The sequence below is a fragment of the Corvus brachyrhynchos genome, unplaced genomic scaffold (genome assembly GCF_000691975.1).
Source record: "Corvus brachyrhynchos isolate BGI_N302 unplaced genomic scaffold, ASM69197v1 scaffold28, whole genome shotgun sequence".
Lineage (NCBI taxonomy): Eukaryota > Metazoa > Chordata > Aves > Passeriformes > Corvidae > Corvus > Corvus brachyrhynchos.
The window spans coordinates 5,616,581-5,631,129 of NW_008246058.1; the positions used below are offsets into that span (position 1 = coordinate 5,616,581).

The window sequence follows — 14,549 nt, forward strand, 5'->3', positions numbered from 1 at the left end:
TGCTTTCAGCCTGGGACTCCATTCACAGAAAGATCACCACAAAGTTGAGTGGTGAAAGCAAACAGCAGCCAAACTGAGGCCAGACAGGTCCAAATTTGATAAAATTGCTCGAATCCAGATATACCCCACATTTTTCCAGACTTTCAACAAAGCTATTACAGACACGATTGTGAGAACTGGCAAACTGCTGCTATGACATGAAACTCCTGCTGAGCCCAAGTTAAAGGAAAATAGCAATTAAAATTTTTTTAAATCCTTTCTTCTACTTACGGTACAGAAATAAGGGAAAGCTGAAGTAATCAATCCAATGCAGCACAGTATCAAGAATTCCTGTTAGTCTAAGTGAAAGCTCAATTCATATACTGAATTAGCCATCACTATTTTCTAAATCACAAAGAAAATGGTTTTCATATGAGATTTTCCTTTAAAAATAAATGTTCGCATGACAGCAAAATACTCCCAAGTACACTAGGAAGTTTAAACAGAATTGCTTATTGTCTGAGATCCCAGAGCTCTTCCAGGCCTCCCTCACCATGCCAGGAGAGTGCAATAGATGAGACCCTTCTCTGAGTGTTGCACTTCACTATGTATCTGGCTGGTTTTAGAGTGCATTCCTTATTGTCCTTTTCACACCTACAGTCAGAAGCTCCTGAAGACCACCATTGAATTCCTCTGAAAACAAAGCTAAAAGAAAAAGAGGAAAGGGATGAAACACCTGCCTTTTTTTTTCAGGGTTTTTCTATTTCAAATAATATCAAAATATGTGAGAATCATTTGTTCCAAAGAAGAAGTAATGTCAATGATGAATTTTGTTCTACTTCAAGGTAGGGGACAACAGGATTACTGTGGAAAAATTGTCCCAGTTCTTTGTTTTCTCTTGAGTACCACTAGCAAAAAATAAAAACATATTGGAATTTGTTTTTCCAATTTCAGATGCTTGAGAAGCTTTCACTCAGCAAACTCAACACAAACGATAAAGCATGTGGATACACTGGCAACCTGTTTGGGTTTTAATGAGCATCATGTATATTTTGACTGGGGAGAAAGAAGTTCCTGTGTTTTTTTTCCAATATACCATTGCTTTAGTGGGAGTCAAATGTGAAATGAAACCATTGTGTTAACCAAGAGGATACCAAGATGATAGTGTTCTTCGGTTGTTCCCAGCACTAATACCCACTTGAAAGCAGTAAGGAGACCTTATTTCCTTTTGGGGGGTTTATTTTAGCATTTGAAATATGGTAGATAGCATAATTGGATTTTAAATATCTGATCCAAATTTATTTCAGGGGACTGAGTCAAAACAAATACAAATTCAAGTTTGTCTAGTGCATCTAAAAATTGGCAGCACACGCATTTCAGGACCTCACCAATTACAACACTTCACTTATTTCTGAAATAGTTGGCTGCATATTATTTCTATCTAAAACCTGGTCCCACACTTTCAGGCTTAGTTGTGGATTCATAAGTGTTTGTTCTATTATTCAGTCATATTATAAAATGAACCACATTTTCCAATAGCTACTTCATGTTCCCCGTTTCATTTTTAATTGCGGCGTTTCTTCAAACATCAGCTCTCCCACAGGATTTCGGTTTTGGACCACTTTTGCAAGCCACTAAAAATGATGAATTCTTGAAGTTTGCAATCTGAGCTCTCTTTAAGCCCACATACCAAATTCTTATCCAAAACTATGTCAAAGAAGCCAAAACCAACCATCCCACTTCCTAGGTCTAAGTTGCATAACAAAAAGGTCTGAACTCTCCCATAAAATAACATAGGTTCCCTGGCCTACTGCTTTTTTAACAAACAGAGACTTATCTCAATATCCATGGGGCATTGTCTTGCAACATGTAAACATGGGCCTTTTGTCCATTGCATCTGGTTTTTACTCTTGCATTTTAAATCACCTGATTTTCTGTGAACTGATGATATTATTTGTCTCACTCAACACTAGAAAAAAGATTTTGTGATGACTGACAGGGTAGTTTTCATCAGCTAAACCATGTTTTAATTTTTATTTTAATTTTTGAGTGTCCAAAACTGTCCAGATGCTGCTGATTCTTCTCTCATAACCATATGCACTCTTGAGGACCCTTCTCTGCCCTGCGTTGCAGCCTCTAAGACATCCCATGCTCTCTCAGAGAAGTACATGGGTCTTTCAATGTGGTCCAAAAGAATTCACAGAAAAATCTCAGGCCAGTAATCCAGCTTTCTGAGGAAAAAGACAGATCATTATTACAAAGTCCACATGTGAAGAGAAGAATCAATCATCATTTTCTGGTGGAATGAAAAAACAAATGCTGGTGAGGATGAGGTTGCTGCCATATGACTTATGGTGGCTGGGATCCAAGCAATCACCACATCTCAAGCAGGTTAAAAAGGACAGGCACCTCAGCTACATATCCTATCACCACTGTTTGTAACTTCTTCTTGCACCATCAAAAATATCAAATTCTAATTTTTCTTCTCTTATATGTTGCAAAACACTTTGAGTGGAATTAGTTCTTTTACTTAAGTTCTCCTGAAAGGTTTTCATTCTGGGACCAAAGTAATGAGTTTGTCACTGGGTTGCATTTGAAAATTGACTCCAGGCTAAGATGCAAAGCCAGTTTCACGCGCTGCACGAGACACAGCAGACAGAGATATGAGATAAGGAGCTGCAGCCTCTTCCAGTTGTCACCAAACACTGCTGGTTGAGAGTCCTGTAACTCATTGAGCAGCATGTAGGGGCATGTAGGGAGCACTGACATGGTGGCAGTGCCACCCACCTGTGTCTTTGAGCCTACTGCTGCATGTTTCTGGCTCCAGGTTCCTGCCATTATTCCTCCTGTAACATGCATGGAGCCCATGTTTTGGTGGCATCCCCTGCATCCAGGCTGGGGAGTCCTTGTGAACACTGGGGAGATTTGCTGAAGCTCTGATAGCCATCTACCGTGGTCCATATGGCAAAGCAAAAGCAAGCTCAGTTTTTGCAGAGCAAACTGAGTTTGCAGTTCATGTTTCCATACAGCACTTGAAACCCTTAGCTGCATCTCCACCACTTTCCTACATTATCGTTACAGGCTTCTCTAAATTTCCCTTCTGTCACACAAAGCTCACAAAGCTTATCTCCCTACAGCACAGATCATCACTCCTGCTTCTTTTAGGCCATGAATCCTCAGATCTTTCAGGAAGGTCAGTCAGAGCAAGATGAGCCTGGGTTTTGCTTTCACATCCAGTAACAGGCCAGATGCATTTCTTCCTACACTGTAATGAAGAATGCTAATGGAAAAGCCTGGGCTGGATCCTTCTTTTTCCCGTTCAAAAATATCTCTTTTGGGATCCGTAGTCCACAAACAGCGGGTGAATAAACGTGTCTATAATGCATGAATTAATCATCTCAGAATATTGAAAAAAATCTATGTCCATTAATCTCAGAAGCAAGCTGATCCATTTGCATGGCTCCCTCAGCCAGGAATCTGTAGAGTCCCTTGACTTGGGAGGGTCATGGGAAAAGTTTGTAAATGGAAGAAATACAAAGGAAAAGCCAGAAGACTGCTGAGTATAGAGAAACACAGTTAAGGGTGGACCTCACTCTAGTTCAGCAGTTAGTTCATAAGCCTTTCATATATAGCTCCTTTCAAGCCTCAGCAGTCTTCACAATCTTCAGTATATTTATGATTCTACATCAGAGGAGTATTACACCAACCCCCTTTTGGGTGGCCAAAATGTTGACAATTGTTATAGGTTTGCATCTGGCAGAAAAAGTCATATGTGCCTTGACATGGCCATAAAAATTGGTTCTGGACCGAGTTTCTCCTGGAGAGTCCAGGTATGCAGCTGGAATATGCTGAATGCTGTATTTCACCATGCTACAAGAGTCAATTATGCTTTCTCAAGGAGGAGGGCTGGCATAAATTCTGCCAAGTCTTCTGGCTGCCTTCCCTACTCAATTCCTCCTGTCTGGCATGAATGGTGAGATCTCAGCCAGGGCTTACGTTCATCAAAGTGGTGTATCACTCATCATCCATGTCAGAAATGACAGTGATGTAGGAACTGAAAGTCATCAGTGAATTGGATGCACCAAAGCCAATATTCCTTCCTAACCTTTCATACAAATGTCTTAATACAAAAGCTAAGCCAGAAACAATGGGCTGTAAGTTAATTGGGGAATACAAATTATATAGGTCCCAGCTAATCTCTCCCAAAAGAAAGACTGGAGCTGCAGACCATTATCACAGGTACTTTCCTAAGATTTCCTTAAGTTTACAGACAGTCACAGTAATTCTATGTGAGCTTCCAAACACAGGTACAATGCCACACACTATAATGGACAGTATAAACTAGTGCTCAGTAAGACTGTTCTACCATGGAGTGCATCAGGCACAGCATCTGGGCTGTGTCCAGCTGGGCAAGGGATGCAATTGTCCTGCTCTGCTCTGCCCTGCTCTGCTCTGCACTGGGGCAGCGAGTCCTGGGTGCAGTTTTGGGCACCACAGTATTAAAAAGACTTGAAACTATTAGAGAGCATACTGAGAAGGGCCATGAGGATGGTGAAGCATTGCAAGGGGAAGCCTTATCAGGGGCAGCTGAGGTCACTTTGCTCAGCCTGGAGAACAGGAGACTGAGGGGAAACCTCACTGTGATCTTCAACATCCTCACCAGGTGAAGGTCAAGTACTGATGTCTTCACTCTTGTTGACCAGTGACAGGACCCAAGGGAATGGCAGGAAGTTGTATCAGAGGGAGGTTTAAGTTAAATGTTAGGAGAACTTTTTTCATCCAGAGAGTGGTTGAGCACTGGAATGGGCTCCCCAGGCAAGTGGTCACAGCATCGAGCCTGCCAGACTTTAAGAAGTGAATTCTTGGGGTGTTCTGTGCAGGTCCAGGAGCTGAACTCAATGATCCTAATGGGTCCCTTCCAACTTAGCATATTCTATGATTCTTTGCTTATTCACTCTTTAATTATCTACAGTGCAAAGCTCCTTATGACTTCTAAGTATATATCTATAACTGGTTGAGAGTGTAGGAAGTGAAAGCAGGAAAGTGAATTCCAAATAGAGCCATTCTGCATGCAGCTACACAGAAGCACATTAAATTAAGATTACAGTTGATATCTGTAATTTTGATGCTTCTTAGCATCTAATAGGCTGTCATGTGGCGAGCTTTCTTTATATGAAGGTGGGGGGGAGTGTTGTTTGTAATTTTTAAGGTTCTTTGAAAAGCCAGAAAAATCCTCTCCTCAATTCCTCTATGTGGAATCATATTGACAGCATGGAGGGATCATTGGCAGGGCTGAAATTCCTACCCAGAGAAAGTAAGACCAGACAGTCACCTTCTGGGTCCGTCAGCTTTCTAAGGGAGCATGAGATGCAGTCTGAAAGTGAACTGCACAGATAATTTTAACATGGCGACAGAGCAAGTCTCAGCAACTGGGTGTAATTTCAAGTCTTCATGGTCACAGATCATGTGTGCCAATTTACAAGGCCTTCCTTTCTTGTTTTTCTTTTCTCCCTTGACACATTCATGACCTTTTTTGCTTTATTACCTCTAATCCTTTCTTATCACAAAGCTTCTTTTTTCTGTCTGTCTGCATGGGAAGTCCCACACTCAAACATTATTCAGTGTAACAACCAAATTTACTGTTCCCATCCACAGTCTCTCCTGTTTCTTCTTCTTCTGCCAATTTCGTTATTCTTTTCTTCCTTATACATGATCCTGGCTCTACACCCAGCCTCTCCAAATCAGTTCTGTATCTAGTGAGTCTGCTTTCCACCCACTTTTTTCATCACCTGGGGTCCTTGTTTCAATCTTTCCTTTCCTCCAACTAGTTCTCACAAACTACCGTTCCTAATCCTCTCCTTAGGCTGCTCAGTCATCTCTCCCTAAGTCTCTCTTCATTCAGACTGACTTCTCATCTGCTCTGCTTTCTTTTGTAACTGCCTCTTCATTCCTAGTGTCTAAAGGTGACCTATGTCCTTGCACTCATCCTTCTTTACAGCTTTTCAGGTGGCCAGCAGAAGTTTCTTCATCCCTGTCTTTGTTCTGTTCTGATCTTGTCAGTCTTTCCAGCTTTTCATATAGGCCATTCTTTCTTACTGATTTTAGGTTATTGTCTCCTTCCTTATCCAACAAGTTTATCCTTTTATTTTCTTTTTGGAAAAACCCACCAGCTCCCATGTTTTTCCAGCTTAAGCTCTTGGTCCTCTCTGGACATATATCTGAGATCTTGGTCTTTTCTTGCCTGGATGGAAGAGAGACGGTTTCTTGCTCTCTGTGGATCTGGCAGCATGTGGGCACAGAAGGCACCAGTCACAAGCCATCCTGCTGTAACTTTTAAAAGCATCTGCAAGGAAATCCTGGGTTGGTAAAAATGCAGAGGGCATAAATTACTCAGTGGAGATAATGCAATTGGCCTGAAAAAGGTAGCACATGCTCAGGACAGACAGAAATTTTGAGGAATTTATCTGCCAAACTCTACCATATTACTACAGAATAGGGTTTAAAACTCAGCCAAATACGGGCAAATGCTTATGTGTCTGGCACCAGGAGGTCTCCAGCCTGCCAACCTCCAAGTCAAAGCATGAAGTAGCTAGCATTTCCAAAAAAGAATTCTTACAACCAATTCTTTAACATTGGCAAAACAATGTCTTTTTTTCATAATCTTTTTTTCTGGGAAATAGCATAACCATTTTTGCTGAAACTTTCCAAAAAAAATCTAAACATAGGCAGACACCCAGCATAAAAATTCACAAAGTTATAAATAACCAGAATAGGAATTTATAATTAAAAGCATTGAACAAATTTCCAGTACTGGGTAGCATAGTAGCAATAACAACCATTTTTACTACTGTAGCCCCAAAAATACTGCTCAGGGACCACAGCTCCACTGTGTAAAATGCATGCAAAAATGGAACAGGGATATGTCTGCTATATTGTGTTTCCAAAGAGTTTATAGCCCAAATTTTAGACAACAGAACACAAATAGATCCAGAGACATGGGGAGTACAGGAAAACAATACGAAAATCCTATTTAGTGTGACTGGCAAATCATCCCAAGGTACCATCAATCTATATATTGTCCCACTTTTCACGGGTATTTTGAAAAATAAGAGCTTTTAAGGAAAGTGAAGCTTGATCAGAGGACAATGAGGTAGTTAAGCAGATACTTACAGAGGCATGGGCTCAGGATAGGAGAAAGCATGGAGGAATTTAAATTAAAGTAATCGGTCATGCCGTGAACCTGTGGGCAATGACATCCAGCCATTAGAAAGGGCCAGTAAGTAGAGGGACACTGGACTGGAAAACAAGTCAGTCAAGGATGGCACCCAAGGAGTCATCTTAATTATTGGGATTTCCACATGTGAGCATCCTTGTTAGAGAGGGGACTATACGACTAAAGGACCACTATTTCTCTTTCCTTCCACTTTCTTGTGAGGGAATGGTCTGCTTCACTCTTGTGTGCATTGGAAGGATCCTGAAGATCCTATTTCTTTGTCCCACAAGAGAGATTGGTTGGAGGTAAAACAAAGCCCATCTATAGCTCTAATTAAAGTGGGAGTTTGTGGGATAGAAGTGACCTTATCAGCTTGACTCCGAAGCCTGAAACTCTCCACCATACTAAGCGATCCTGTTCAGCGAGGCTGTCGCGGAACCCGGGGACTCTGGGCTCTCAGCTCGGCCGTTCGCGGCGAGGGCCGGAGTCGGGGCGCCGGGTGCTTGCCCGGCAGAGACGCCGCGTCGGGTCCCGTTGCGAGCGCCCGCGGCCCTCGGGCCAGCGGGAGCAGCCCGGCCCCCGGCCGGCAGCCAGGGGGGAGCCGAGGGGAACGCGGTGAGGATCCCGAGGGCCGGGAGCACGGCTGGGCGGGAGCGCGCGGCGCGAGCGCCATCTGCTGGGCGGGGGGCGGTGCGCGGGGGCTCTGCGCTGCCGCCGCCCTGTAACATGTGCCAGACCCCTCCTGCCCCCCCTGTAACATGTGCCAGACCCCTCCTGCCCCCCCTGTAACATGTGCCAGACCCCTCCTGCCCCCCCTGTAACATGTGCCAGACCCCTCCTGCCCCCCCTGTAACATGTGCCAGACCCCTCCTGCCCCCCCTGTAACATGTGCCAGACCCCTCCTGCCCCCCCTGTAACATGTGCCAGACCCCTCCTGCCCCCCCTGTAACATGTGCCAGACCCCTCCTGCCCCCCCTGTAACATGTGCCAGACCCCTCCTGCCCCCCCTGTAACATGTGCCAGACCCCTCCTGCCCCCCCTGTAACATGTGCCAGACCCCTCCTGCCCCCCCTGTAACATGTGCCAGACCCCTCCTGGCACCGCCCGACACCGCCCTGTAACTTGTGCCCAACGCCGCCCGCCACAATCTGTAGCTGGCCTTCCACCAGCACCCACCACGCCTGCCATTGCCCCATGCCTGCCGCAGTGTGTGTGGGCAGTAGGTCTATCCCACCCAGTCGTGAGGCTGGCTGGCCGTGACTGGCATGGTCTGTGGGTGACAGGGCAGCGGGCATCGCTCTCGCTGTGCACAAAGAACGGGAATGGCACATCATCCAGAGGGACAGTGGCGGTGGAGATCTCACCTTGAGCATGATGCCAGCACAGCCAGGATCCAAACATCCAGCTTCCCAACTCCAGTCCCTGAGAGGTTCTGAGACAAGTGGATGCTGAAGAAGAGGGCCATGAGCCTTTCCTGCTGCAAGCCAGCCTGATCCCTCTGTCAGTGCCCTCAGGCTGAGCTCAGTGTCACCTTCATATCTACTGTTGTGTCAGGGGTTTCTGCTACTCAGCTCCTGGCTCTTGTTACATCTTGCAGGTGGCTTTAAATTGATTTCAGGGCTCTGCCTGCAAACCTTCAGCATCTTTAGCTCCAGTAATTTAGACTTGACCAAGACATCTATAGTGAATGCTGCAGTGAGCCTGTCCCTGTGGAAAGATTCCATTGCTCTCTGATGGGTCTATCAGCTTTGGCAGGAAAAGGAGTTCTTCCAAACACCTAAGTCTCCTTTCCAGAAGCAGTGAGAAGGGTCATCTTCCCAAAACAGTCCTTCAGCAATCCTTGAACATATATCCTGCTGAGAACACGCATCCTGCTAGCCCCACCAAGCTGTTTCTGGTGGGCATAAATATTCCCTCCTGCAGTAATCAGCATCTGGGACCCGAGTGGCTGGCCAAGGTGAAAGTGCATCATTGGAGGGGATGGAGCAAAATGAGATGATCTCAGCTGTTTGTTCACATTGGAAAACTGTTGGAGAAATAATATTACCATTTCATTGCCAGTGGCCTGGTGTGACCTGCTTTGCTGCAAATGCTTGTCTTTGTTTCACACTTTCAGCTTGTTTCTACCACATATTCATAAAGTTTCAGGGGGAAAGGATTCCAATAACTTTCTGGTGGATTTTGCCATTATTTTCATGCTGAGTTCTCCCAGAAAAAGATGCCCTTCAAGATAGATCAAGAGGTGAAGAATCCATAACTTCCCTTGGCAATTTGAACCAAAGACTAATCTCCCTCTCAGTTAAATTTTAATTACTAATTTCTGATTTGCATTTCTCTGGCTTTATCCGCAGTTCTGCCTTCCCCCTCTCCCCCCTCTATTTTTACTAGTTGGTAAAAACTCAATCCTATATTTTCTCTGTTTTTTGGGGTTTTTTTTATTAGCTAAACTGGCTAAGCCTATTACATCTACCATTGTAAGTAATATCTCTAGAGCTTTGGCAATTTTTATTCTTTCTCCTCCAATTCTTTAATATCCACTCTGAAATGTGAAGTGTTGATTTGTATAAATATTCTGCAGTTTCAGTCCAATCAGGTAGACCATGGACAGAGGAAAATCCCAAGACCCATGGCTCTTGTGTTGACATATCTAGACACATCTATGACCATATTGGCTCTTTTATTAAGGATTCACAGTGGAAGCTTATGCTTCTCTCTTCTGCTTTCCAACATTCTTGCTGGTTTTTCTGCAACCACTGACTACTTTTTTAATTCTTGACACACTACTTTCACTTGATTTTAATAAAAGTCAATTGATTTGAAAAGGCATGGCTTAAGAAATTTTGTTGTTGTTGTTGTTGTTCTATAAACATTACTTTTTACCATAGGACTGACCCCATTTGATGGTAATTTGCAGTGACAGCTACTTTATGAGCTTTGTAGTGGTAATACGTGGAGTCGATATGTGCGCATTTCAGGTAGACGTGAGCATATTTTCTGTCCTCATTGTCAGAGGCTGAGGCACAGAAGTGGTCTAACAATTTATGGCATTATGGTCTTTGATGAGTAGCTGTGTGCATGCCCTTAGACCATGACAAACATGAGATAAAGCCTCAGAAGAAGACATGCATGTCATTTTACATGTGTACTTCTAAACCACCGGGAATTCATCTTGCGATTCCTTGATCTGTGAGAAGTCACCTATTTATCTGAGTCCTGGGTTCAGGATGGGGACTCAGAAGTTCTTCTATTAGCACATCTGCAGGACTATATTTTCTCTGGAAACACTAGTGTGAAATAACCAAATAGCACAGTAGTTATCAAAAAATATAGAGAAAATTTATTTAAAAAGAAGATTTGAAAAACATCCACATCTGCATTCCAAAAGAAGTTAATTGCTTACATCTGTCTCTTCAGACATTTTTTTATCAGATCTGCCCATAATTTCTGTCATCTCAGCAGAGGCAATATCTGTGTTGTGGCCAGGGATCTCCCTCTTCAGATCTATGAAGAAAGAAAAAAGCAAAAATCAATTCAGCATCACTATCCACAAAGGTTCCTTCTGCTTTTCCTGACAGTTTTCTCCAGATATTTACACATAACATTTGTGAAAAAGTTTAACTATTTTCAAGAGGGATATCTAAAACTGCCTTATGCCAGCAGAGGAGATTGACTTTATTGGAATAATGGTGCAGACTCCTGGATTTGTGCTCTTTTAACTAGGTTGATTTCAGACTAAATTAAAGTTGCACCAAAAAAAAAAAAAAAAAAAAAAAAAAAAAAAGCTGGCAAGTGCTAAAATATCCCACTGAGATTTTAAAGACTCTTACCAATGATTAACTACTTTCTTAAAACCACTTAACTGCTCACTTCTGAAACCTTACCCTTCAGATCCTTCTCCATACAGAAGACAAGTACTCAAACCTCCACTTGCAATCCTCTTTTATTAATGTTCCTTGAAGCACCTTTTGGAAAATATATGAATGGTGGTTTCAGACCATTTGTAATGATCTTGCTCTTCATCAGAGTTCCCGGATGCATCCTTCCACCATACTTTGAGATAAAAGTGTGTCACAAATCACTTGTAAATAAAGCAAGACAGCAGAGGTGAAACTGAGAGCTTAAGGCAAAGGACAGAAACTGGTGCTCACCTTGGTGGAACATTCCTCCCCAGTAACAGAAATTAAAGCTGGCACTTTTTCTGTTTTCCTCTGCTTTTTGTTTTGTTTTAAATAAAGTAGCCATTTTTGCTACAGCTAACACAGTAAGGGGTTAGGGTTGGCAGAGTATGAACACTGTTACTAACTGTTTGCTCTCAGTCTGCCCATTTTCAACTTCAGTAATGCAGTTTAAACTGCCTACGCTCTGGGTCCTATAAGTAATATCCCTACCTTCAGTGGATCTGCACACCTAGAAATATGGAAGTGGGAAACCTTTCAAATGGATGTAAAAAGATTGAAACCAAAAGGTTATTCTTCTCTTTCAAAACACGTCGTTCTGAAATCTTACACGGAAGGCATTATCCAAATGGTAAACAGGGTGAATTAACCTAGACTTTGTCCTTGAAGAAAACCAGATCAATTATTTATTGTTAGGAATAGAATTTCTTTCATTTGTCCAGCTGCTTGGCGGTTTTGTCAACTTTGCTACATTCAGCCCAAGGCTATGGGCAGAGGTAGAGTGTAGGGGCAGCAATGCACTGCTTGATTCTGTTGAGTGTACTCTGACCTCCTAACTAGGTACAAGGAGACTCTCTACAGCTACTTGTAAGGCCAGTTTTGAAGACAAAAACCCTACTCTACTTAGGAAAGTAAAAAAACAGCTGCTAATCTCTGTGTCTCTTCAACATTGGTGCAATCAACTAATTTCTTCATTGCTGAGAACATTTTAATATTGTCCTGTAGGGAGAAGGATATTTCCGCTTTACATCCTCATTGCACTCTTCCTCAAGAAATAATTCATCTGTCTCTTCCTTCTCTTCCCCTTTCTTCCCTTTTGAGTGTGCTGAGGTGGTCTACCAAGTTTATAGTGAATGGCTATAAATAGTAGTGTTCAAGGAACCTTTCTAATTGCCTTAATCCTGGTGCCCAGGACTCTCTGTATGCACATTGCACTACATTGACCCAAAGAGTTTAGTCTAAACTGCATCTTTCAACATTTTTTTATAAAAAAGACCACAAGCTATTGCAGACCATGCCTGGAGCTGACAGGGATGACTTTGGGGAGTAACTCCTACCAGGGCAAGGAGTGATCTGGGAGGAAGAAGCCATCTTGATCCTGAATGCTCTGCATTTTTGACTACTTGGAAGCATTAAGCAATCTGACAGCTTGCCCATAATTAAAGGATTTACTAAGATAGCTCTGTGATAGAGTGACTGCAATGCTGAGATGCAGCAGCACTTTTTCTTTCTGCTATCATTTATATTAACTCCCAGAGGAAAATCAGTTGTGCTAATTAGGACTTGTAAGTCTAAATGCCAATATGTAACTGCAAGGTACAGAGGGAAAAGCCCTTCAGGAATGATTTCTTTCCTGTACAGAAGAACACGCGGCAAAACATTTATGCAAAAGGTTAGTCCAAAGCCAGTGGAAAGGCAGGAAACAACCATTTTAAAAATATATTTGGTAACATTTATCTGTTGCAGAATGAACTTTGGACATTGCCTCTTCTTGAATAAGCACTTGTTATTTGTTCACTTCAAAATATCCTGCAGTACATCTGAGTGTGTGTTGTTCATATCAATAGAGAAGGGAAAGCGAAAGAGGAAGGTAAAAGACATTTTGATTAATTCTAATGCTCAAGGTTAGACATTCAAGAACACAGATATTTGCTTTTTTTAATCTTCCTGAATTCTTACCTTTCCATGCAACTGAGATATAAACTAAATTACTTAAGAATAGTAAGATAAAAATAACTTATAGTAAACTGCATTTTCATTAAGTGGTTGGTCAGATATTGATGTTTAAACAACTGTAGAAAGAAAATCAATAATGAATGCAGCAGTTTGGAGGAAAGTCTTTAAAAATAGCATTTCTTTTAATGTCCATAGCAAAGGAAAAAAAAGTCAGTGATATTATTACCTGTCCAAAATAGCCAACCTATAGCTAATTTCTTTCGTTTGATTAAATATGATCTTAAACAAGTTATTTTTACTTTATTTGCTATGACATAGCTTTAAATCAGTATTTATAGAGTGTGACAGCCAAGAATTGGAGGTACTGATTAAAACCAGCAGCAACTAAGGCCCAGGAAACAGGGTGAACTATAAAGTGCACAGACCCCCCGCACAATCTGTACAGCACAATATTATCCTACAGACCCGAAAAATAACTGAGACCTGCAGATTATTTGCAACAGTTTAATGCAAAGACTCATGCAACTAGAACAAATGTTTCTTTAGTGTTATGAAAATTGGGATATAGGTTTCTTGAAACACACCTGACATCCATGAGTCTGTTCCTCATGTCCACCCTTCATTGCCCACTTAATCCAGGCTCTCACCTGTGTTAGTCTTAGCCATTAATTTTCTCCAGTCAAGCATACAAAACCTACTGACCCCATCTGTTGGGGTCCCTTCCCCCCCCAGCCGTGGGGTCCTGGGAGAGGGGCCCTGGGGGGGAGGCACAGGGTTTCCCTGCCCCTGCTCAGCCTCGTTCCCCATTGGTTGTTTTGTGTTCCCCTGCGCGGGCAGGGACCCTCGGGCCCCGGGATTGCCTCAGTTCCTCAGCAGAGCCCCGGCCATGCGGCTGGAGAAATAAACATCTCTGAAACAGGTATCAAGAATCAGTCCATATATGTTTCTTTTCCATGGGCCGCCTTGTTTGATACGCGTGTTACAGTATCCCCACTGTAACAAATGGTGGATAATGTGGGCAGAAAGATCCCCAATGCCTAAGCAACTGATTTGTGAGTAAACTCTCTGGATTTCTCTTCTTGTTTTTGTTTTGCTATTCCATATCTAAACTATGGAGGAACCGTGGAAAGACTCTTGGCTCTCAGAGCTGCATATGGACATTTATCTTAAACTTGAAAAGAGTCTTGAACAACGATTTGTAAATTTTAGCTTAATTCAAGCTCAAAGGGAACTGAAACATTTCCTTGTATGGTTGTTTAAGAACTTTTTCTACGTTTCTTGGGATTTAATTCTTACCAAAGACTTTTGGAAGACCGTTTGGACACAGTTAATTTCTGAGTCAAAATATATGCCGATGGAAGAATATTTTCGTGAATATTATTTAATTACCAAGACTGTTGAGCAATGTCAGCTCTGTCTTGGCGAAGGGAAGCGTGCCTCAGGGACCGTGCGGCCCAGGCCACGTGGACCGAGCCCTCTGCGAGCAGCAGCAAGGCAGTTCCCGC

The 14,549-nt window shown here is 42.6% G+C and overlaps 1 long non-coding RNA gene across 1 annotated transcript; it reads right to left on the reverse strand.

Moving 5' to 3' along the window:
• Positions 1-983: 983 nt before the first annotated feature.
• Positions 984-8,292, reverse strand: LOC108449609. Its single transcript, XR_001865839.1, has 2 exons — positions 7,150-8,292; positions 984-6,335 (listed from the first exon to the last, which is right to left on the reverse strand). It is a non-coding gene; the product is annotated as an uncharacterized LOC108449609 (long non-coding RNA).
• Positions 8,293-14,549: the final 6,257 nt, after the last annotated feature.